Here is a 23,829-nt window from a genome sequence, read left to right on the forward strand (position 1 = left end):
AACTGGGCTCCCTCAGCCTAAGATCCTCTGCCCTCCAGGGAAACAAACCTTCTTTAGGAACATCCGCTTCCAAACAACAGACTCGCCATCAAGTGGAAACAGTGTCCCTGCAATCTTCCACACGGGAACTGCCATGAGAGAAAGTGATGACATCCATCAAAAGCAGCTCCTCGGCCTCGGCACAAAGGCCACTCAGGCACCACTGGACTGAACATGGGGGACTCAGCAGCAGGCATGCTTCCTGGCCCACGACCAAGCCAGAGAACCTTCACTTGGACCACTCAGAAAGCTAATGGCATGGGAGTCATTCCAATGCCCAAAGGTGCAGCGCAAGACCCTTGCAGCAACTGGGTACCTTGCCATGGCACCTTGCACTTTCACAGTTTGGACCCATCAGTGTCATACTCTCGGAGATACCAGGAGACCCATGTGCTCCAGAACCAACGGGTCACCCAGAGTCGCACAACGAGAGAATGCAGCCAACAGCCTGCAGGCTTGAATCGGATTGACTTCTCTGGCCTGAGGCCAGGCATATTGGAGGCCAAAGATTCACCACACCAGCAGGTGGCAGGATAAAATGACCCCCAAACACACTCTCTCCTGATCTTAAACCTGTAGTTTTTCTTGGTAGCCAACTTCATTGTTTCCACAAGGTTGCGCCCAATGACTTCCGGAAAGAAGTCCAAACCTCAGGGAACGGTGTATGGTTTGGGTATAGAAATGACGCTGGGCTCTCGTGAGGAACACCTTCACATCCTCAACATAGGGGGATGTCTCCAGACAGGGACAAACACCCCATGGCCTCTAAATCGTCCCCCAAGAGAAGACACCATACTGCATCACGAAGGCAACAATTCGCTGGTACAGGGCCCCGCCATGAAGCAAATCAACAAAGGAGAGGAAAAGGGGGGGATGGTTCATGAACATGCACCCATAATCCGTTCCTACACGTGCCTCCAACTGTGCCTGAAGGTATCCCAAAGGAATTCCAGGAACCCTATGGCCACTGTCGATCTTTCCAGCCACCCAGTAAACCTGTGGGTTTAGCCAGATATCACAAGTGTATTTCCCACATGGCTTGCCTTCCTCTCTCCACTAGGATCCAAACATCTCAGGGCAAAGTGCCAGAGCCATCCCTTATCCAAGAAATTTGATTTCCCTGGGAATTGCCTAAGGCATTTTCCAAGCCCCTCCACACACAACACACAAGTTGGACACAACCCAAGGAGGAGCCATCAACTTGGCCAAACTCCTGGGGACAGTGGCCTATTTGATTTCTCCCTATCATCAGAAGAAACCTAAACTGCATGCCGACTACCAAGCAGAACATGACAAAGAAAACCTGGCCTAGGCCAGGACTCCTGTTCCGACCCTGAGCGCAAAGACTTCTGTTTCCTTGAGGGCACACGGCAAAGACCAGGGGCCGGGGGAGGCCTATAGAACTCAAAGGCAGGTCAGAGGCTCACCAATCGCTCATGATTCCACTCCCAACAGCATGCTGAACCACAGCAGGGGACATGACACCTAGCTAGAATCAGGGGTCTAGAGATGTCAAGGTGTCCCTAGTCTTCCCACATGGATGGGCATCCCAGGCTTCTTTCCAAATGGCTCTTTCCCCACGAGAATGCTGCCCCCCTCAACTTGAACAATGTGGCTGTGGATGCCCAGGGTAGCAAATGCAATGTGAACCTCTCCCTACTTTTCCATTGGGAGCCACGTGCTGGACCTCAGTCCCGATGTGGAGACGGTAGGGATTGCTCACTCATTTTTTTCAGACTTCAAAGGAATGTAATTATGGGAGTCATCATGGATCCTAGCACCTGCTGAAAGGCTGGCCGTGCAAAGTCACAGCTGCCACCACAGGACGGCAAGCAAGCTCAATCACGTCAGCAGTCAGGAGTGTCCAGAGACAAGCCACGGGGCAGTAAGTGCACACAAGTCTCAGGGCATCAGAGCTCGGGTGCCCCAGGAAGAGCGCAGAATGTTATTGGGTAGTATCGGTGCACAAGTCCACGTGGCCAAACATCTACGTTTCTGCAAAGAGGTTTCCCTTACTGCCACAAGGTTTCCACCAGGAAACTCTGCCAAACCACAGGCCCTTCCCTTGGACCACACGCAAAGACAATGGCATCGGAGATATTCCGATTGCAAAAGTTGCAGGGCAAACCCTTGCAGCAACTGGATAACTAGCTGTGGTGCCTTGCATTTTGGCACTCTGGGTCCGTCAGTGAAATGACCTCAGAGGAACTATGAGACCCATTGATTTCTTCAGATGTCCAAGGAATGCATTTATGGGAGACACTATCGATCCAAGCACCTGCTAATAGGCTGGGTGGGCAAAGTCGCAGCCTCCACCGCGGGATGGCCAGTGAGCTGAATCTTGTCTGCAGTGAGGAACAGCCAGAGCCAAGCAATGGGGCAGGGACTGCAGCCAAGTCCCAGGGTATCATAGCTAGGGAGCTCCAGGAAGAGCCCAGAAGGTGAGGGTGTAGTCTCGTTGCACATGTCCCCGTGGTCAAACATCTAGGTTTCGGTAAATAAGTTCCACTTACCGTGACAAGGGTTCCACCAAGAAACTCAAGGACTTCATGCCAACACCCCTCCGAGACTCCCCCGCCTCACCTCACCTTGCTGCACTTTCCTCATTTCACGGGGTATCACGGACTATACACAGGGCCCATGCTGCTGCTGGCATTCGTTCCCTGGCACTTCACCACTTGGCTCGGAGTGAGAAAACACACGGATGTTTCAGAATGGTGAACGGGCGCACCAAGGAAAAGGAAGATACCACCCAGCAACGTGCGTCTATCTCGCCTCAAATTTCGTTGGCTGCCCATTTGTCTGCGTGTCCACAGCCAAACGTGAATGCATCGTGGTGCAGAAATCTTCAGAACCTGCAGCCATGAGGACAAAGAGAGCTGCTGTCAAACAACCCACTGGTCTCGGGCCCTGCAATTCCTCTCCTGAGTGCTCTCCCCTCCATCACAGCAAAAGGATGTCTTCCTGAATCCCTGAGACACCCTCAGGGCAACAGGGCCACCTCAGACAAAGAGATACTGCCCTCTAGAGAAACACACCTTCACATGGCACGTACGCTTCCACACAATGGACGAGCCCTCAAGGGGAAGAGATCTTCCACAAGGGAATTGCCCTTGCCCGAATATGACAACCTCCAACAAAAGGGGCGCATAGGGACCTGTGACAAAGGGAACCAGAGGAACCCCTGGAATAACCAAGGGAGACTCAACAGCAGGCATAGTTCCTGCCCTCCTGACAATCCAGAGGACCATAAGCAAAGCTAAAGGTAGGGGAGCCATTCTAATGCACCACGTGGCTGGGCAAAACCTTGCAGCAACTGATAAACTTATCATGGAACCTTGGACTTTCACACTTCTCCCTTCAATGACAAGACATCAGAGAAACCGTGAGACCCAGGCCCTCCAGAACCAATGTGTCACCCACAGCTGAGGAACGAGGCAATGCATCCAACATCCTGGATCCTTAAAGTGGCATGACTCTTCTGGCCTGAGGCAAGGTCAGTCGGACACAACAGGTTCGCAGCACCAGATGGTATCAGGTCAAAATGACCCCGCAACACACATGCTCTCCACACCTTAAAGCTGTAGCCTTTCCTTGGGAGCCGACTCCCTTGTTTCTGCGTGGTTGTGCCCAATGACCTCCAGGAAGAGCTCCAATCCTCAGGGAACGATATGTGGGCCGGGTGTAGAAACGATACTGGGCTGTCCTCAGGAACACCTTCACATCTTCAACACAGGGCGAACGTGGCCAGACAGGGACAAAACACCCCACGACCTCCAAATCGGCCCCCATGAGAAGACACCATACTCTGCTACGAAGGCAACCATTCGCTGACACATGGACCTACCATGAAGCAAATCGACCAAGGAGAGGAAAAAGGCGGGACAGTCCACAAATGTACTCCCGTATTCCCTCCCTACACGTGCCTCCAAACACTCCTGAGGGAATCTCAAATGTGTTGCGGGAGCCCCATGGCCACCGTCGATCTATACACCCAACAGTAAACCAGTGGGCTTAGCCAGCCATCACATGTGTCTCTTTCACTTGCCTTGCCTTACTCTCTCTCCACTGGGATCCCAACGTGTCATGGCAAGATGCCAGAGCCACCCTTCACCAAAGAAGCCTGCCGTGACCAAGCTTGACTAAGGCATTTTCTAACCCCTTCACACAGCAAACAGAAGAAGGACACAACCGAGGAGGAGCCATCAGATTTGCCAGATTCCTGGGAAAACTGGCTCATTTGATTTCTCCCCTCATCAGGAGAAACCTAAACTGAATCTGGTCTCCCAAGCAGAACATGACAAAGAAGCCTGCTGTAGGCCTGGAATCCTGTTCTGACCCTGAGCCTACAGACTTCTATTTCTTTGAGGCCACAAGTCAATGACCAGCAGGTGGGGGCGACCTGTAGAACTCAAGTGCAGGCGACAGCACAACCAATGGCTCATGCTTCCTCTCCTACATGCATACTGAACCGTGGCAGGGGACAGCAGTTCTGGCTAGACCAAGGAACCCAGAGATGGGACGCTGTCCCAATCCTTCCCACTTGGATTGGCATCCCAGGCTCCTTTCCCAATGGCTCTTCTCCCCATGAGATGACCACAACCCTCAACTTAGAACAAGTGGCTGTGGGCTGTGGACACCCACAGCAGGAAATGCAACGTGAACCTCTCCCTGCTTTCCTTTTGGGAGCCACGTACTGGACCTCAGTTCCAACGAGAAGATGGTATGGATTTCTCACTCATTTTGTACAGATATCCAAGGAATGCATTTGTGGGAGCCATCATCGATCCAAGCACATGCTCAAACGTTGGACATGCAAAGTTGCAGATTCCACCATGGGACGGCCAGCGAGCTGAATCATACCAGCGTACGGAAGGGGCCAGAGCTGAACCACGGGTCAGGAAATGCAGCCAGTTCTCAGGGCATCGAAGTTCGTGTTCCCCGAGAAAAGACCAGAAGGTGAGGGTGTAGCCCCGGTGCACAAGTTCCCGTTGCAAAACCTTTAGGTTTAGCAAAGAAGTGCCGCTAACCGCAACAAGGGTTAAAGCAGGATCCTCATGGAATGCACGCCAACACTCCTCCAAGACTCCTTCGCCTGGCCTCGCCTTGCCACAACGTCCTCACTTCAATGGGTATCAGGGATTATACGGATGGCTCCAGGCTGCTGCTGGCATTCCTTCCCTGGCATTCCACCTGGCTCGGGGTGAGAGAACACACGCATGTTTGAGGAGGGTGCACGGGCGCACCGAGGGAAAGGGCGATACTACCCATCGATGTGGGGTCTATCTCTCCTCAATATTTCATTTGCTGTCCATCTTGCCTGTGTGTCCGCGGCCAAACGTGAAAGCATCGGGGCACAGACGCCTTCAGAGCCTGTGGCCATCAGGACAAAGAGCGCAGCCGACCAACAACCCCTGGTCTTGGGCCCTGCAATTACTCTCCTGAGCACTATGCCCTCCATCGCAGCCAAAGGATGTCTTCCTGATCCACTGAGACACCCTCAGTACAACTGGGTCCCCTAAGCTTAAGATCAAGTGCCCTCTAGGGGAACAAACACGCCCTTGGCACTTATGATTCCACACAGTGGACACGCCTTCAAGGGGAAGAGATCTTCCACAAGGAAAGGGCCCTTGGCCGAATATGACGATCTCCACGAAAAGCGGCTCGTAGGGAATTGTGACAAAGGGCACCTGAGGAACCCCTGGACTGATCAAGGGAGACTCACCAGCAGGCATACTTCCTGGTCTCCTGCCAAGCCAGAGGAACTTCCCTAGGACCGCAACCAAAGGTAATGGCATGACAGCCATTCCAATGCCCAAAGTGGAGGGGCAAATCCTTGCAGCAACTGGGTAACTTATCGTAGAACCTTGCACGTTCAAACTCTTCTATTCAATGACAAGACTTTGGAGAAACAGTGAGGCCCAGGCCCTCCAGAAACAACGTGTCACCCAGTCAGTGCAATGAGAGAATGCATTCAACATCCTGGACACTTGAACCGGAATGACTTCTCTGGCTTGAAGCCATGCATGCTGGAGATCACAGGCTCGCAGCACCAGAAGATGGCAGGACGAAATGACCCCTGCAGCACACATTCACTCCAGCCCTTAAACCTGTAGCCTTTCCAAGGCAGGCGACTCCCTTTTTTCTGCATGGTTGGGCCCAGTGACCTCTGGGAAGAGCTCCAAACCTCAGGGAATGCTATGCGAACTGGGTTTAGCAATGACGCTGGGCTATCCTAAGGAACAGCTTCAAATCTTCAACATAGGGGCAATGAGGCCACAGAGGGACAAAAAATCCCAATGCCTCCAAATCGGTCCCAGTGAGAAGACACATACTGTGCCGTGAAGGCAACCATTCACTGGAACAAGGACCTGCCGTGAAGCAAATTGACGAAGGAGAGGAAAAGGTTGGGATGGTCCACGAATGTGCACCTGTATACCTTCCCTACACGGGCCTCCAAATGCTCTTGAAGATATCCCAAAAGAGTTCTGGAACCCTATGTCCACCGACCATCTATCCACACAACAGTAAGCCTATGGGCTTAGCCAACACTCTCACGTGTATTTCCCGCTCGCCTTGCCTTATTCTCTCCACCAGGATCCAAACGTCTCACGGCAAGGTGCCAGAAACACCCATCACCTAAGTAGCTTGATATCCCCTGGATTTGCCTAAGACATTTTCCAACTTCTCCACACACAACACACAAGCAGGACAGAACCCAAGGAGGAGCCATCAGCGTCGCCCAAATCCCGGGGACAGTGGCCCATTTGATTTCCCCCGATCATCGGGGCAAACTTAAACTGCATACCATCTCCCAACCTGAACATTACAAAGAAGCGTGGCCTGGCCAGGACTCCTTCTCTGACCCTGAGTGCAGAGACTTCTGTTTCCTTGCGGGAACAAGGCAACGACCTGGGCTCGAGGTTAGCCTGTAGATCTCAATGGCAAGCCAGAGGAGCACCAGTGGCTCACGCTTCCTTTCGAACCTGCACACTGACTGCAGCAGGGGATAGCAGTCCTGGCTAGACTCAGGTGCCCAGAGACGTCAAGTTGTCCTTAGCCTTCCCACGTAGATGGACATCCCAGGCTACTTTCCACATGGCCCTTTCTGCATGAGAAGCCCGGCACTGTCAACGTGAACACTGTTCCTGCGAATGCCCACAGTAGCAAATGTAACATGGACCTCTCCCTAATTTTCCTTTGGGAGCCACGTGCTGGACCTCAGTTAGGATGAGAAGACGGTAAGTATTGCTCATTCATTTTGTTTAGATTTCCAAGGAATGCATTTATGGGAGTCATCACCAATCCATGTACCTGCTCAAAGGCAGGACATGCAAAGTCGCAGCCTCCATGGTGGACTGCCGGCGATCTCAATCATCTCAGCAGTAGGGAGTTGCCAGATTCGAGCCAAGGGGCAGGAAGTGCACACAAGTCTCAGGGCATCAGAGCTCGGGTGCCCCAGGAAGAGTCTAGAAGGTGAGGGGTGTAGTGTCGGTGCAAAAGTCCCCATGGCCAAACATCTAGGTTTCTGCAAAGAAGTTCCATTTACTGCCACAAGGTTTCCACCAGGAATCTTGTCGAGCCAGAGGTGATGCCCTTGGATCACACAGAAAGCTATTGTCATTGGAGATATTCTGATGCGCAAACAGGAAGGGAAAAACCTTGCAGGAACTGGATAACTTGCCTGGGTGCCTTGTATTTTCGCACCCTGGGCCCGTCAGTGACATGAACTCGGAGAAACCTGAGACCCATTCATTTTGTTCAGATTTCCAAGCAGTACATTTATGGGAGTCATCATCCATCCACGCACCTGCTCAAAGGCTGCACGTTCAAAGTCGCAGGCTCCACCGCAGGGCAGCCAAAGATCTCAATCATGTCAGCAGTCAGGAGCGGCCAGAGCCGAACCACGAGGATGCAAATGGAGCTAAGGATCATGACATTGGATCTGGGGTGCCCCTGGAAGAGCCAAGAAGGTGAGGGTGTAGTCTCAGTGCACAAGTCCCCGTGGCCAAACATCTACGTTTCTGCAATGAAGTTCCGCCCACCACCACAAGGTTCCTACGAGGATCCTCAAGGACTTCACGCCAAAATCACTCTGAGACTCTTTGGCCTCGACTTGCCTCACCTTGCTGCACTGTCCTCACTTAGCCAGTTATCACGGACTATACACAGGGCCCCATGCTGCTGCAGGGGTTGGTTCCCTGACACACCACCACCTGCCTCAGAGTGACAGAACACAGGGATGTTTGAGAAAAGTGAATGACCACACAAAGGGAAAGGGTGATACCGCCCACCGATGTGGGCTATATCTCCCCTCAACATTTCATTTGCAGTCCATCATGTCTGTGTGTCCACAGCCAAACGTGAATGCATCGTGGCACAGATGCCTTCAGAGCGCACGGGCATCAGCACAAAGAGCACGGCCGTCCATCAACCCCCTGGTATGGGCCTTGAACTTTCCTGCCTGAGCCACCTCCCCGCCGACACAGCATAAGGATGTCATCCTGAACTGCTGAGACACCCTCAGGGGAACTGGGATTACTCAGCGTAAGAGCCACTGCCCTCTGGGGAACCAAACCACTCCTGGCGCATACGCTTCCACACAATGGACTCACCCTCAAGGGGAAATGTGGTCCCTGTGATTTTCCAAAAGCGATCGGCCCTTGGCCAAATGTGACGACCTCCAACAATAAGCAGCTGGTAGGGACAGGTAACAAAACGCATGGGAGGATCCTCTGGACTGAACAATGGAGATTCACCTGCAGCCATACTTCCTGGCCTACTGCCGAGACTGACAACCTTCCCTTGGCCCACACACAAAGCTAATGGCATGGCAACCATTGGGATGCCCAACGTGGCGGGGCAAAACCTTGCAGCAATTGCGTAACTTGCAGTGGTGCCTGGTACTTTCGCACTCTGGGCCCATTAATGACGTGACCTTGGAGAAACTGTGAGGCCCAGGTCCTCCACAACCAACTTGTTACCCACAGCTGTGAAACGTGTGAACCCAGCCAACTGCCTAGACACTTGAACCGGTATGACTTTGCTGGCCTGTGGCCAGGCTTGCCGGATACCACAGTCTCAAAGCAACAAGCAGGGGGCAAGAAAAATGACACCCACACCACACATCCTCTCCTGCCCTTAAACCTGTAGCCATTCTTTGGCAGCGGACTCCCTTGTTTCTGCATGGTTGTGCCCAATGACCTCCGGGAAGAGCTCCAATCCTCAGGGAACGCTTTGTGGTTCGGATGTAGAAACGATGCTTGGCTCTCCTAAGGAACACCTTCACATCTTCAACACAGGGAGAACGTGGCCAGACAGGGAAAAAAAAACCCATGGCCTCCAAATCGGCCCCCATGAGAAGATACCATACTGTGCCACGGGGGCAACCGTTTGCTGGCACAAGGACCCACCATGAAGCAAATCGACCAAGGAGAGGAAAAAGGCAGGACAGTCCGCAAATGTGCGCCCGTATTCCATCCCTACACGTGCCTCCAAACGCTCCTGAGGGAATCCCGAATGTGTACCGTCAACCCCATGACTACCATCGATCTATCCACCCACCAGTAAACCTGTGGGCTTAGCCAGCCATATCACGTGTCTCTTTCACTCACCTTGCCTTACTCTCTCTCCACCAGGATCCCAACGTGTCACGGCAAGATGCCAGAGCCACCCCTCACCAAAGAAGCTTGCCATGACCAAGCTTGAATAAGGCATTTCCCAGCCCCTTCACACAGCACACACCAGCAGGACACAACCCGAGAAGGAGCCATCAGATTGGTCAAAATCCCGGGAACAGTGGCCCATTTGATTTCTCCCCTCATCAGGAGAAACCTAAACTGAATCTGGTCTCCCAAGCAGAACATGACAAAAAAGCCTGCCCTAGGCCTGGAATCCTGTTCTGACCCTGAGCCTACAGACTTCTGTTTCTTTGAGGCCACAAGGCAATGACCAGCAGGTGGGGGCAGCCTGTAGAACTCAAGTGCAGGTGGCAGGACGAGCAATGGCTCACGCTTCCTCTCCTACCTGCATGCTGAACCGTGGCAGGGGACAGCAGTCCTGGCTAGACCAAGGAACCCAGAGACGGCACGCTGTCCCAAGCCTTCCCACCTGGATTGGCATCCCAGGCTCCTTTCCCAATGGCTCTTCTCCCCAGGAGATGACCACAACCCTCAACTTGAACAACGTGGCTGTAGACACCCACGGCCACAAATGCAACATGAACCCCTCCCTACTTTCCTTTTGGGAGCCACGTGCTGGACCTCAGTTCCAACGAGGAGACGGTAGGGATTTCTCACTCATTTTGTTCAGATTTCCAAGGAATGCATTTGTGAGAGTCATCATCGATCCAAGCACATGCTCAAACGTTGGATATGCAAAGTTGCAGATTCCACCATGGGACGGCCAGCGAGCTGAATCATATCAGTGTACGGAAGTGGCCAGAGCCGAGCCACGGGTCAGGAAATGCAGCCAGTTCTCAGGGCATCTAAGCTCGTGTTCCCCGAGAAAAGATCAGAAGGTGAGGGTGTAGTACCGGTGGACAAGTTCCCGTCACCAAACCTTTAGGATTAGCAAAGAAGTGTCGCTTACCGCAACAAGGCTTAAAGCAGGATACTCATGTAATTCACGCCAACACACCTCCGAGACTCCATCGCCTGCCCTCGCCTTGCCACACCATCCTCACTTCAATTGGTATCAGGGATTATATGGATGGCCCCAGGGTGCTGCTGGCATTCCTTCCCTGGCATTCCACCTAGCTGGGGGTGAGAGAACACACGCATGCTTGAGGAGGGTTCACGGGCGCACCGAGGGAAAGGGTGATACCACCCAGCGATGTGTGTCCGATCTCTACTCAACATTTCATTTGCTGTCCATTTTGCCTGTGTGTCTGCAGCCAAACGTGAAAGCATCGTGGCACAGGTGCCTTCAGAGCGTGCGGCCATGAGGACAAAGAGTGCCGCTGACCAAAAACCCCCTGGTCTCAGGCAGTGAAATACCTCTCCTGAGAAATCTGTCCTCCATCACAGCAAAAGGATGTCTTCCTGATCCCCTGAGACACCCTCAGGACAACTGGGCCCCCTCAGCCTAAGAGCAAGTGCCCTGTACGGGAACAAACACGCCCTTAGCACTTATGATTCCCCACAGTGGACACGCCCTCAAGGGGAGAGATCTTCCATAAGGGAAGGGCCCTTGGCCGAATATGATGACCTCCATCAAAATCGGCCTGTAGGGACCCATGAGAAAGGGCACCTGAGAAACCCTTGCACTGATCAAGGGAGACTCACCAGCAGGCATACTTCCTGGTCTCCTGCCAAGCCAGAGGGACTTCCCTAGGACCGCAACCAAAGCTAATGGCAAGGGAGCCGTTCCAATGCCCAAATTGGCAGAGAAAAACCTTGCAGCAACTGGGTAACTTATCGTAGCACGTTGCACATTCGCATTCTTCCCTTTAAGGAAAAAACCTTGGAGAAACCATGAGACCCAGGTCCTCCAGAACCATCGTGTGACCCACAGCCGTGCAATGAGAGAATGCATCCAACATCCTGGACGCTTGAACTGGCATGACTTCTCTGGCTTGAAGCCATGCACGCTGGAGATCACAGGCTCACAGCACCAGAAGGAGGAAGGACAAAATGACCCCTGCAGCACACATTCACTCCAGCCCTTAAACCTGTAGGGGTTCTTTGGCAGCCGACTCCCTTCTTTCTGCATGGTTGGGCCCAAAGACCTCCGGGAAGAGCTCCAAACGTCAGGGAATGCTATGCCAACTGGGTATAGCAATGACGCTTGGCTGTCCTAAGGAACACCTTAACATCCTCAACATAGGGGCAATGAGGCCACACAGGGACAATATATCCAAACGGCTCCAAATCAGTCCCAGTGAGAAGACACCATACTGTGCCATGAAGGCAAACATTCGCTGGAACAAGGACCCGCCGTGAAGCACATTGAGAAAGGAGAGGAAAAGTTTGGGATGGTCCACGAATGTGCACCTGTATTCCTTCCCTACACGGGCCTCCTAATGCTCCAGAAGATACCCAAAAGAGTTCCGGGGAAACTATGTCCACCGATCATCTATCCACCCAACAGTAAACCTGTGGGCTTAGCCAACACTCTCACGTGTATTTCCCGCTCGCCTTGCCTTCCTCTGTCCACCAGTATCCAAACGAATCACGGCAAGGTGCCAGAGCCACCCCTCTCCTAAGTAGCTTGATATCCACTGGATGTGCCTAAGGCATTTTCCAAACCCTCCACACACAACACACAAGCAGGACACAACCCAAGGAGGCGCCATCAGCGTCGCCCAAATCCCGGGGACAGTGGCCCATTTGATTTCCCCCGACCATCAGGGCAAACCTGAACTATATCCCACCTCCCAAGCTGAACATGACATAGACGCCTGGCCTGGCCAGGACTCCTTCTCTGACCCTGAGTGCAGAGACTTCTGTTTCCTTGCGGGAACAAGGCAACGACCTGAGCTTGAGGGTGGCCTGTAGATCTCAATGGCAAGCCAGAGGAGTACCAGTGGCTCACGCTTCCTTTCGCACCCGCACGCTGACCGCGGCAGGGGATAGCAGTTCTGGCTAGACTCAGGTGCCCAGAGACGTCAAGTTGTCCTTAGCCTTCCCACGTAGACGGACATCCCAGGCTCCTTTCCACATGGCTCTTTCTGCACGAGAAGCCCGCCACCCTCCACTTGAACAATGTTGCTGCGCACGCCCACAGTAGCAAACGCAACATGGACCTCTCCCTAATTTTCCTTTGGGAGCCACGTGCTGGACCTCAGTTCCAACGAGGAGACGGTAGGGATTACTCACTCATTTTGTTCAGATTTCCAAGGAATGCATTTGTGGGAGTCATCATCGATCCAAGCACATGCTCAAACGGTGGACATGCAAAGTTCCAGATTCCACCATGGGACGGCCAGCGAGCTGAATCATATCAGCGTACGGAAGTGGCCAGCAGAGCCGAGCCACGGGTCAGGAAATGCAGCCAGTTCTCAGGGCATCAAAGCTCGTGTTCCCCGAGAAAAGACCAGAAGGTGAGGGTGTAGCCCCGGTGCACACGTTCCCATCGCCAAACCTTTAGGTTTAGCAAAGAAGTGTCGCTTACCGCAACAAGGGTTAAAGCAGGATCCTCATGGAATGCACGCCAACACCCCTCTGAGACTCCTTCGGCTGGCCTCGCCTTGCCACACCGTCCTCACTTCAACGGGTATCAGGGATTATACGGATGGCCCCAGGCTGCTGCTGGCATTCCTTCCCTGGCATTCCACCTGGCTCGGGGTGAGAGAACACACGCATGCTTGAGGAGGGTGCACAGGCGCACTGAGGGAAAGGGCGATACCACCCAGCATTGTGTGTTCTATCTCTCCTCAACATTTCATTTACTGTCCATCTTGCCTGTGTGTCCGCAGGCAAACGTGAAAGCATCGTGGCACTGGCGCCTTCAGAGCGTGCAGCCATCAGGACAAAGAGTGCCACCGACCAACAACCCCCTGGTCTCGGGCCCTGAAATTCCTCTCCTGAGCAATCTGCCCTCCATCACAGCAAAAGGATGTCTTCCTGATCCCCTGAGACACCCTCAGGACAAGTGTGCCCCCTCAGCCTAAGAGCAAGTGCCCTCTATGGGAACAAACACGCGTTTGGCCCTTATGATTAAACACAGTGGACACGCCCTCAAGGGGAGAGATCTTCCATAAGGGAAGGGCCCTTGGCTGAATAAGACGACCTCCATCAAAAGCGGCTCGTAGGGACCCGTGACAAAGGGCACCTGAAGAACCCCTGGACTGATCAAGGGAGACTCACCAGCAGGCATACTTCCTGGTCTCCTGCCAAGCCAGAGGAACTTCCCTAGGACCGCAACCAAAGCTAATGGCAAGGGAGCCATTCCAATGCCCAAAATGGCGGGCCAAACACTTGCAGCAACTGGGTAACTTATCGTAGCACCTTGCACATTCGCATTCTCCCCTTCAAGGACAAGACCTTGGAGAAACCATGAGACCCAGGTCCTCCAGAACCAACGTGTCACCCACAGCCGTGCAATGAGAGAACGCACCCAACATCCTGGACCCTTGAACCGGCATGGCTTCTCTGGCTTGAAGCCATGCATGCTGGAGATCACAGGCTCGCAGCACCAGAAGGTGGCAGGACAAAATGACCCCTGCAGCACACATTCACTCCAGCCCTTAAACCTGTAGCGTTGCCTTGGCGGCCGACTCCCTTCTTTCTGCATGGTTGGGCCCAAAGACCTCCGGGAAGAGCTCCAAACCTCAGGGAATGCTATGCCGACCTGGTATAGCAATGACGCTGGGCTGTCCTAAGGAACACCTTAACATCCTCAACATAGGGGCAATGAGGCCACACAGGGACAAAACATCCCAACGGCTCCAAATCGGTCCCAGTGAGAAGACACCATACTGTGCCGTGAAGGCACCATTCGCTGGAACAAGGACCCGCCGTGAAGCACATTGAGAAAGGAGAGGAAAAGGTTGGGATGGTCCACGAATGTGCACCTGTATTCCTTCCCTACACGGGGCTCCAAGTGCTCCTGAAGATATCCCAAAAGAGTTCCGGGAACCCTATGTCCACCGACATATCCACCCATACCGATCTATCCACCCAACAGTAAGCCTGTGGGCTTAGCCAACACTCTCCCGTGTATTTCCCACTCGCCTTGCCTTGCTCTCTCCACCAGGATCCAAACGAATCCACCCCTCACCTAAGTAGCTTGATATCCCCTGGATTTGCCTAAGGCACTTTGCAAACTCTCCACACACAACACACAAGCAGGACACAACCCAAGGAGGCGCCATCAGCGTCGCCCAAATCCCGGGGACAGTGGCCCATTTGATTTCCCCCGACCATCAGGGCAAACCTGAACTATATCCCACCTCCCAAGCTGAACCTGACATAGACGCCTGGCCTGGCCAGGACTCCTTCTCTCACCCTGAGTGCAGAGACTTCTGTTTCCTTGCGGGAACAAGGCAACGACCTGAGCTTGAGGGTGGCCTGTAGATCTCAATGGCAAGCCAGAGGAGTACCAGTGGCTCACGCTTCCTTTCGCACCCGCACGCTGACCGCGGCAGGGGATAGCAGTTCTGGCTAGACTCAGGTGCCCAGAGACGTCAAGTTGTCCTTAGCCTTCCCACGTAGATGGACATCCCAGGCTCCTTTCCACATGGCTCTTTCTGCACGAGAAGCCCGCCACCCTCCACTTGAACAATGTTGCTGCGCACGCCCACAGTAGCAAATGCAACATGGACCTCTCCCTAATTTTCCTTTGGGAGCCACGTGCTGGACCTCAGTTAGGATGAGAAGACGGTAGGTATTGCTCATTCATTTTGTTTAGATTTCCAAGGAATGCATTTATGGGAGTCCTCACTGATCCACGCTCCTGCTCAAAGGCTGGACGTGCAAAGTCGCGGACTGTCAGCAAGCTCAATCCTCTCAGCAGTAGGGAGCGGCCAGACTCGAGCCACGGGGCAGGAAGTGCACCCACGTCTCAGGGCATCGGAGCTCGGGTGCCCCAGGAAGAGCCCAGAATGTGACGGTGTAGTCTTGCGGCACAAGTCCCCGTGGCCAAACTTCTAGGTTTCTTCAAAGAAGTTCCGTTTACCCCCACAAGGTTCCTACCAGGAACCTTGTCGAGCCAGAGGCGATGCCCTTGGATCACACAGAAAGCTATTGGCATCGGAGATATTCCAATGCCCAAACTGGCAGGGCATACCCTTGCAGCAACTGGGTTACTTGCCCTGGCGCCTTGTATTTTCGCCCCCAGGCCCGTCAGTGACATGACCGCGGAGAAACCTGAGACCCATTCATTTGTTCAGAGTTCCAAGCAGTGCATTTATGGGAGTCATCATCAATCCACCTGCTCAAAGGCTGCACGTTCAAAGTCGCAGGCTCCACCGCGGGGCAGCCACCGATCTCAATCATGTCAGCAGTCAGGAGTGGCCAGAGGCGACCCACGGGGCTGCAAATGGAGCTAAGGATCATGGCATCAGATCTGGGGTTCCCCTGCAAGAGCCAAGAAGGTGAGGGTGTAGTCTCAGTGCACAAGTCCCCGTGGCCAAACATCTAGGTTTCTGCAAAGAAGTTCCACTCACCACCACAAGGTTCCTACGAGGATCCTCAAGGACTTCACGCCAAAACCACGCTGAGACTCTTTTGCCTTGACTTGCCTCACCTTGCCGCACTCTCCTCACTTCGCCAGGTATCATGGACTACACAGAGGGCCCAATGTTGCTGCAGGTGTTTGTTCCCTGGCACTCCACCACATGCCTCAGGGTGACAGAACACAGGGATGTTTGAGAAAAGTGAACGGGCGCACAGAGGCAAAGGGTGATACCGCCCACCGATGTGCGCTATATCTCCCCTCAACATTTCATTTGCAGTCCATCATGTCTGTGTGTCCACAGCCAAACGTGAATGCATCGTGGCACAGATGCCTTCAGAGCGCACGGGCATCAGCACAAAGAGCACGGCCGTCCATCAACCCCCCGGTATGGGCCGTGAACTTTCCTGCCTGAGCCACCTCCCCGCCGACACAGCATAAGGATGTCATCCTGAACTGCTGAGACACCCTCAGGGGAACTGGGATTACTCAGCGTAAGAGCCACTGCCCTCTGGGGAACCAAACCACTCCTGGCGCATACGCTTCCACACAATGGATTCACCCTCAAGGGGAAATGTGGTCCCTGAGATCTTCCACAAGGGAACGGCCCTTGGCCAAATGGGACGACCTCCAACAAAAGCAGCTTGTAGGGACCGGTGACAAAACGCACCAGAGGAACTCCTGGACTGAACAATGGAGATTCACCTGCAGCCAGACTTCCTGGCCTGCTGCCAAGACTGGCAACCTACCCTTGGCCCACACACAAAGCTAATGGCATCGGAACCATTCCGACGCCCAACGTGGCGGGGCAAACCCTTGCAGCAATTGTGTAACTTGCAGTGGTGTCTGGTACTTTCACCCTCTGGGCCCATCAGTGACGTGACATTGGGGAAACCCTGAGGCCCAGGTCCTCTACAAGCAACTTGTTACCCACAGCCATGCAACGACAGAACCCAGACAACAGCCTAGACACTTGAACCGGTATGACTTGTCTAGCCTGTGGCCAGGCTCGCCGGTTACCACAGTCTCGACGCACCAGCGGGTGGCAGGAAAAATGACACCCACACCACACATCCTCTCCTGCCCTTAAACCTGCAGCCTTTCCTTGGCAGCCAACTCCCTTGTTTCTGCACGGTTGCACCCAATGACCTCCGGGTAGAGCTCCAATCCTCAGGGAACGCTATGTGGGCCGGGTATAGAAACGATGCCTGGCTGTCCTCAGGAACACCTTCACATCTTCAACACAGGGGGAACGTGGTCAGACAGGGACAAAACACCCCAAGGCCTCCAAATCGGCCCCCATGAGGAGACACCATACTGTGCCATGAAGGCAACCATTCGCTGGCACAAGAACCCGCCATGAAGCAAATCGACCAGGGAGAGGAAAGAGGCGGGACAGTCCACAAATGTGCTCCCGTATTCCCTCCCTACACGTGCCTCCAGATGCTCCTGAGGGAATCCCAAATGTGTTCCGGGAACCCCATGGCCACCGTCGATCTATCCACCCACCAGTAAACCTGTGGGCTTAGCCAGCCATCTCACGTGTCTCTTTCACTCGCCTTGCCTTACTCTCTCTCCACCGGGATCCCAACGTGTCACGGCAAGATGCCAGAGCCACCCCTCACCAAAGCAGCTTGCCGTGACCAAGTTTGACTAAGGCATTTTCCAGCCCCTTCACACAGCACACACAAGCAGGACACAACCCGAGGAGGAGCCATCAGATTGGCCAAACTCCCAGGAACAGTGGCCCATTTGATTTCTCCCCTCATCAGGAGAAACCTAAACTGCATCTGGTCTCCCAAGCAGAACATGACAAAGAAGCCTGCCCTAGGCCTGGAATCCTGTTCTGACCCTGAGCCTACAGACTTCTGTTTCTTTGAGGCCACAAGGCAATGACCAGCAGGTGGGGGCAGCCTGTAGAACTCAAGTGCAGGTGGCAGGACGAGCAATGGCTCACGCTTCCTCTCCTACCTGCATGCTGAACCGTGGCAGGGGACAGCAGTCCTGGCTAGACCAAGGAACCCAGAGACGGCACGCTGTCCCAAGCCTTCCCACCTGGATTGGCATCCCAGGCTCCTTTCCCAATGGCTCTTCTCCCCAGGAGATGACCACAACCCTCAACTTGAACAACGTGGCTGTAGACACCCACGGCCGCAAATGCAACGTGAACCTCTCCCTACTTTCCTTTGGGGAGCCACGTGCTGGACCTCAGTTCCAACGAGGAGACGGTAGGGATTTCTCACTCATTTTGTTCAGATTTCCAAGGAATGCATTTGTGGGAGTCATCATCGATCCAAGCACATGCTCAAACGGTGGACATGCAAAGTTGCAGATTCCACCATGGGACGGCCAGCGAGCTGAATCATATCAGCGTACGGAAGTGGCCAGCAGAGCCGAGCCACGGGTCAGGAAATGCAGCCAGTTCTCAGGGCATCAAAGCTCGTGTTCCCCGAGAAAAGACCAGAAGGTGAGGGTGTAGCCCCGGTGCACACGTTCCCATCGCCAAACCTTTAGGTTTAGCAAAGAAGTGTCGCTTACCGCAACAAGGGTTAAAGCAGGATCCTCAAGGAATGCACGCCAACACCCCTCTGAGACTCCTTCGGCTGGCCTCGCCTTGCCACACCGTCCTCACTTCAACGGGTATCAGGGATTATACGGATGGCCCCAAGCTGCTGTTGGCATTCCTTCCCTGGCATTCCACCTGGCTCGGGGTGAGAGAACACACGCATACTTGAGGAGGGTGCACAGGCGCACCGAGGGAAAGGGCGATACCACCCAGCATTGTGTGTTCTATCTCTCCTCAACATTTCATTTACTGTCCATCTTGCCTGTGTGTCCGCAGGCAAACGTGAAAGCATCGTGGCACTGACACCTTCAGAGCGTGCGGCCATCAGGACAAAGAGTGCCACCGACCAACAACCCCCTGGTCTCGGGCCCTGAAATTCCTCTCCTGAGCAATCTGCCCTCCATCACAGCAAAAGGATGTCTTCCTGATCCCCTGAGACACCCTCAGGACAACTGTGCCCCCTCAGCCTAAGAGCAAGTGCCCTCTATGGGAACAAACACGCGTTTGGCCCTTATGATTAAACACAGTGGACACGCCCTCAAGGGGAGAGATCTTCCATAAGGGAAGGGCCCTTGGCTGAATAAGACGACCTCCATCAAAAGCGGCTCGTAGGGACCCGTGACAAAGGGCACCTGAAGAACCCCTGGACTGATCAAGGGAGACTCACCAGCAGGCATACTTCCTGGTCTCCTGCCAAGCCAGAGGAACTTCCCTAGGACCGCAACCAAAGCTAATGGCAAGGGAGCCATTCCAATGCCCAAAATGGCGGGCCAAACACTTGCAGCAACTGGGTAACTTATCGTAGCACCTTGCACATTCGCATTCTCCCCTTCAAGGACAAGACCTTGGAGAAACCATGAGACCCAGGTCCTCCAGAACCAACGTGTCACCCACAGCCGTGCAATGAGAGAACGCACCCAACATCCTGGACCCTTGAACCGGCATGGCTTCTCTGGCTTGAAGCCATGCATGCTGGAGATCACAGGCTCGCAGCACCAGAAGGTGGCAGGACAAAATGACCCCTGCAGCACACATTCACTCCAGCCCTTAAACCTGTAGCGTTGCCTTGGCGGCCGACTCCCTTCTTTCTGCATGGTTGGGCCCAAAGACCTCCGGGAAGAGCTCCAAACCTCAGGGAATGCTATGCCGACCTGGTATAGCAATGACGCTGGGCTGTCCTAAGGAACACCTTAACATCCTCAACATAGGGGCAATGAGGCCACACAGGGACAAAACATCCCAACGGCTCCAAATCGGTCCCAGTGAGAAGACACCATACTGTGCCGTGAAGGCACCATTCTCTGGAACAAGGACCCGCCGTGAAGCACATTGAGAAAGGAGAGGAAAAGGTTGGGATGGTCCACGAATGTGCACCTGTATTCCTTCCCTACACGGGGCTCCAAGTGCTCCTGAAGATATCCCAAAAGAGTTCCGGGAACCCTATGTCCACCGACATATCCACCCATACCGATCTATCCACCCAACAGTAAGCCTGTGGGCTTAGCCAACACTCTCCCGTGTATTTCCCACTCGCCTTGCCTTGCTCTCTCCACCAGGATCCAAACGAATCCACCCCTCACCTAAGTAGCTTGATATCCCCTGGATTTGCCTAAGGCACTTTGCAAACTCTCCACACACAACACACAAGCAGGACACAACCCAAGGAGGCGCCATCAGCGTCGCCCAAATCCCGGGGACAGTGGCCCATTTGATTTCCCCCGACCATCAGGGCAAACCTGAACTATATCCCACCTCCCAAGCTGAACCTGACATAGACGCCTGGCCTGGCCAGGACTCCTTCTCTGACCCTGAGTGCAGAGACTTCTGTTTCCTTGCGGGAACAAGGCAACGACCTGAGCTTGAGGGTGGCCTGTAGATCTCAATGGCAAGCCAGAGGAGTACCAGTGGCTCACGCTTCCTTTCGCACCCGCACGCTGACCGCGGCAGGGGATAGCAGTTCTGGCTAGACTCAGGTGCCCAGAGACGTCAAGTTGTCCTTAGCCTTCCCACGTAGATGGACATCCCAGGCTCCTTTCCACATGGCTCTTTCTGCACGAGAAGCCCGCCACCCTCCACTTGAACAATGTTGCTGCGCACGCCCACGGTAGCAAATGCAACATGGACCTCTCCCTAATTTTCCTTTGGGAGCCACGTGCTGGACCTCAGTTAGGATGAGAAGACGGTAGGTATTGCTCATTCATTTTGTTTAGATTTCCAAGGAATGCATTTATGGGAGTCCTCACTGATCCACGCTCCTGCTCAAAGGCTGGACGTGCAAAGTCGCGGACTGTCAGCAAGCTCAATCCTCTCAGCAGTAGGGAGCGGCCAGACTCGAGCCACGGGGCAGGAAGTGCACCCACGTCTCAGGGCATCGGAGCTCGGGTGCCCCAGGAAGAGCCCAGAATGTGACGGTGTAGTCTTGCGGCACAAGTCCCCGTGGCCAAACTTCTAGGTTTCTTCAAAGAAGTTCCGTTTACCCCCACAAGGTTCCTACCAGGAACCTTGTCGAGCCAGAGGCGATGCCCTTGGATCACACAGAAAGCTATTGGCATCGGAGATATTCCAATGCCCAAACTGGCAGGGCATACCCTTGCAGCAACTGGGTTACTTGCCCTGGCGCCTTGTATTTTCGCCCCCAGGCCCGTCAGTGACATGACCGCGGAGAAACCTGAGACCCATTCATTTGTTCAGAGTTCCAAGCAGTGCATTTATGGGAGTCATCATCAATCCACCTGCTCAAAGGCTGCACGTTCAAAGTCGCAGGCTCCACCGCGGGGCAGCCACCGATCTCAATCATGTCAGCAGTCAGGAGTGGCCAGAGGCGACCCACGGGGCTGCAAATGGAGCTAAGGATCATGGCATCAGATCTGGGGTTCCCCTGCAAGAGCCAAGAAGGTGAGGGTGTAGTCTCAGTGCACAAGTCCCCATGGCCAAACATCTAGGTTTCTGCAAAGAAGTTCCACTCACCACCACAAGGTTCCTACGAGGATCCTCAAGGACTTCACGCCAAAACCACGCTGAGACTCTTTTGCCTTGACTTGCCTCACCTTGCCGCACTCTCCTCACTTCGCCAGGTATCATGGACTACACAGAGGGCCCAATGTTGCTGCAGGTGTTTGTTCCCTGGCACTCCACCACATGCCTCAGGGTGACAGAACACAGGGATGTTTGAGAAAAGTGAACGGGCGCACAGAGGCAAAGGGTGATACCGCCCACCGATGTGCGCTATATCTCCCCTCAACATTTCATTTGCAGTCCATCATGTCTGTGTGTCCACAGCCAAACGTGAATGCATCGTGGCACAGATGCCTTCAGAGCGCACGGGCATCAGCACAAAGAGCACGGCCGTCCATCAACCCCCCGGTATGGGCCTTGAACTTTCCTGCCTGAGCCACCTCCCCGCCGACACAGCATAAGGATGTCATCCTGAACTGCTGAGACACCCTCAGGGGAACTGGGATTACTCAGCGTAAGAGCCACTGCCCTCTGGGGAACCAAACCACTCCTGGCGCATACGCTTCCACACAATGGATTCACCCTCAAGGGGAAATGTGGTCCCTGAGATCTTCCACAAGGGAACGGCCCTTGGCCAAATGGGACGACCTCCAACAAAAGCAGCTTGTAGGGACCGGTGACAAAACGCACCAGAGGAACTCCTGGACTGAACAATGGAGATTCACCTGCAGCCAGACTTCCTGGCCTGCTGCCAAGACTGGCAACCTACCCTTGGCCCACACACAAAGCTAATGGCATCGGAACCATTCCGACGCCCAACGTGGCGGGGCAAACCCTTGCAGCAATTGTGTAACTTGCAGTGGTGTCTGGTACTTTCACCCTCTGGGCCCATCAGTGACGTGACATTGGGGAAACCCTGAGGCCCAGGTCCTCTACAAGCAACTTGTTACCCACAGCCATGCAACGACAGAACCCAGACAACAGCCTAGACACTTGAACCGGTATGACTTGTCTAGCCTGTGGCCAGGCTCGCCGGTTACCACAGTCTCGACGCACCAGCGGGTGGCAGGAAAAATGACACCCACACCACACATCCTCTCCTGCCCTTAAACCTGCAGCCTTTCCTTGGCAGCCAACTCCCTTGTTTCTGCACGGTTGCACCCAATGACCTCCGGGTAGAGCTCCAATCCTCAGGGAACGCTATGTGGGCCGGGTATAGAAACGATGCCTGGCTGTCCTCAGGAACACCTTCACATCTTCAACACAGGGGGAACGTGGTCAGACAGGGACAAAACACCCCAAGGCCTCCAAATCGGCCCCCATGAGGAGACACCATACTGTGCCATGAAGGCAACCATTTGCTGGCACAAGAACCCGCCATGAAGCAAATCGACCAGGGAGAGGAAAGAGGCGGGACAGTCCACAAATGTGCTCCCGTATTCCCTCCCTACACGTGCCTCCAGATGCTCCTGAGGGAATCCCAAATGTGTTCCGGGAACCCCATGGCCACCGTCAATCTATCCACCCACCAGTAAACCTGTGGGCTTAGCCAGCCATCTCACGTGTCTCTTTCACTCGCCTTGCCTTACTCTCTCTCCACCGGGATCCCAACGTGTCACGGCAAGATGCCAGAGCCACCCCTCACCAAAGCAGCTTGCTGTGACCAAGTTTGACTAAGGCATTTTCCAGCCCCTTCACACAGCACACACAAGCAGGACACAACCCGAGGAGGAGCCATCAGATTGGCCAAACTCCCAGGAACAGTGGCCCATTTGATTTCTCCCCTCATCAGGAGAAACCTAAACTGCATCTGGTCTCCCAAGCAGAACATGACAAAGAAGCCTGCCCTAGGCCTGGAATCCTGTTCTGACCCTGAGCCTACAGACTTCTGTTTCTTTGAGGCCACAAGGCAATGACCAGCAGGTGGGGGCAGCCTGTAGAACTCAAGTGCAGGTGGCAGGACGAGCAATGGCTCACGCTTCCTCTCCTACCTGCATGCTGAACCGTGGCAGGGGACAGCAGTCCTGGCTAGACCAAGGAACCCAGAGACGGCACGCTGTCCCAAGCCTTCCCACCTGGATTGGCATCCCAGGCTCCTTTCCCAATGGCTCTTCTCCCCAGGAGATGACCACAACCCTCAACTTGAACAACGT

General features: G+C 54.1%; 11 non-coding genes across 11 annotated transcripts; all 11 read right to left on the minus strand.

Annotated features, from left to right (window-relative positions):
- Positions 1–1,722: 1,722 nt before the first annotated feature.
- On the minus strand, positions 1,723–1,814 carry LOC132361882 (small nucleolar RNA SNORD116). Its single transcript, XR_009502147.1, has one exon. It is a non-coding gene; the product is annotated as a small nucleolar RNA SNORD116 (small nucleolar RNA).
- Positions 1,815–4,737: 2,923 nt separating this feature from the next.
- On the minus strand, positions 4,738–4,829 carry LOC132361754 (small nucleolar RNA SNORD116). Its single transcript, XR_009502023.1, has one exon. It is a non-coding gene; the product is annotated as a small nucleolar RNA SNORD116 (small nucleolar RNA).
- Positions 4,830–7,255: 2,426 nt separating this feature from the next.
- Positions 7,256–7,347, minus strand: LOC132361879 (small nucleolar RNA SNORD116). The gene has a single exon (XR_009502144.1). It is a non-coding gene; the product is annotated as a small nucleolar RNA SNORD116 (small nucleolar RNA).
- A 404-nt stretch (positions 7,348–7,751) lies between these two features.
- Positions 7,752–7,843, minus strand: LOC132361198 (small nucleolar RNA SNORD116). The gene has a single exon (XR_009501505.1). It is a non-coding gene; the product is annotated as a small nucleolar RNA SNORD116 (small nucleolar RNA).
- A 2,454-nt stretch (positions 7,844–10,297) lies between these two features.
- LOC132361645 (small nucleolar RNA SNORD116) lies at positions 10,298–10,389 on the minus strand. Its single transcript, XR_009501919.1, has one exon. It is a non-coding gene; the product is annotated as a small nucleolar RNA SNORD116 (small nucleolar RNA).
- Positions 10,390–12,817: 2,428 nt separating this feature from the next.
- Positions 12,818–12,909, minus strand: LOC132361654 (small nucleolar RNA SNORD116). Its single transcript, XR_009501927.1, has one exon. It is a non-coding gene; the product is annotated as a small nucleolar RNA SNORD116 (small nucleolar RNA).
- A 2,428-nt stretch (positions 12,910–15,337) lies between these two features.
- LOC132361914 (small nucleolar RNA SNORD116) lies at positions 15,338–15,429 on the minus strand. Its single transcript, XR_009502177.1, has one exon. It is a non-coding gene; the product is annotated as a small nucleolar RNA SNORD116 (small nucleolar RNA).
- Positions 15,430–15,818: 389 nt separating this feature from the next.
- Positions 15,819–15,910, minus strand: LOC132361211 (small nucleolar RNA SNORD116). The gene has a single exon (XR_009501516.1). It is a non-coding gene; the product is annotated as a small nucleolar RNA SNORD116 (small nucleolar RNA).
- A 2,448-nt stretch (positions 15,911–18,358) lies between these two features.
- On the minus strand, positions 18,359–18,450 carry LOC132361494 (small nucleolar RNA SNORD116). Its single transcript, XR_009501780.1, has one exon. It is a non-coding gene; the product is annotated as a small nucleolar RNA SNORD116 (small nucleolar RNA).
- Positions 18,451–20,878: 2,428 nt separating this feature from the next.
- LOC132361915 (small nucleolar RNA SNORD116) lies at positions 20,879–20,970 on the minus strand. The gene has a single exon (XR_009502178.1). It is a non-coding gene; the product is annotated as a small nucleolar RNA SNORD116 (small nucleolar RNA).
- Positions 20,971–21,359: 389 nt separating this feature from the next.
- On the minus strand, positions 21,360–21,451 carry LOC132361212 (small nucleolar RNA SNORD116). The gene has a single exon (XR_009501517.1). It is a non-coding gene; the product is annotated as a small nucleolar RNA SNORD116 (small nucleolar RNA).
- Positions 21,452–23,829: the final 2,378 nt, after the last annotated feature.

The sequence above is a fragment of the Balaenoptera ricei genome, chromosome 2, assembly GCF_028023285.1.
Source record: "Balaenoptera ricei isolate mBalRic1 chromosome 2, mBalRic1.hap2, whole genome shotgun sequence".
NCBI lineage: Eukaryota > Metazoa > Chordata > Mammalia > Artiodactyla > Balaenopteridae > Balaenoptera > Balaenoptera ricei.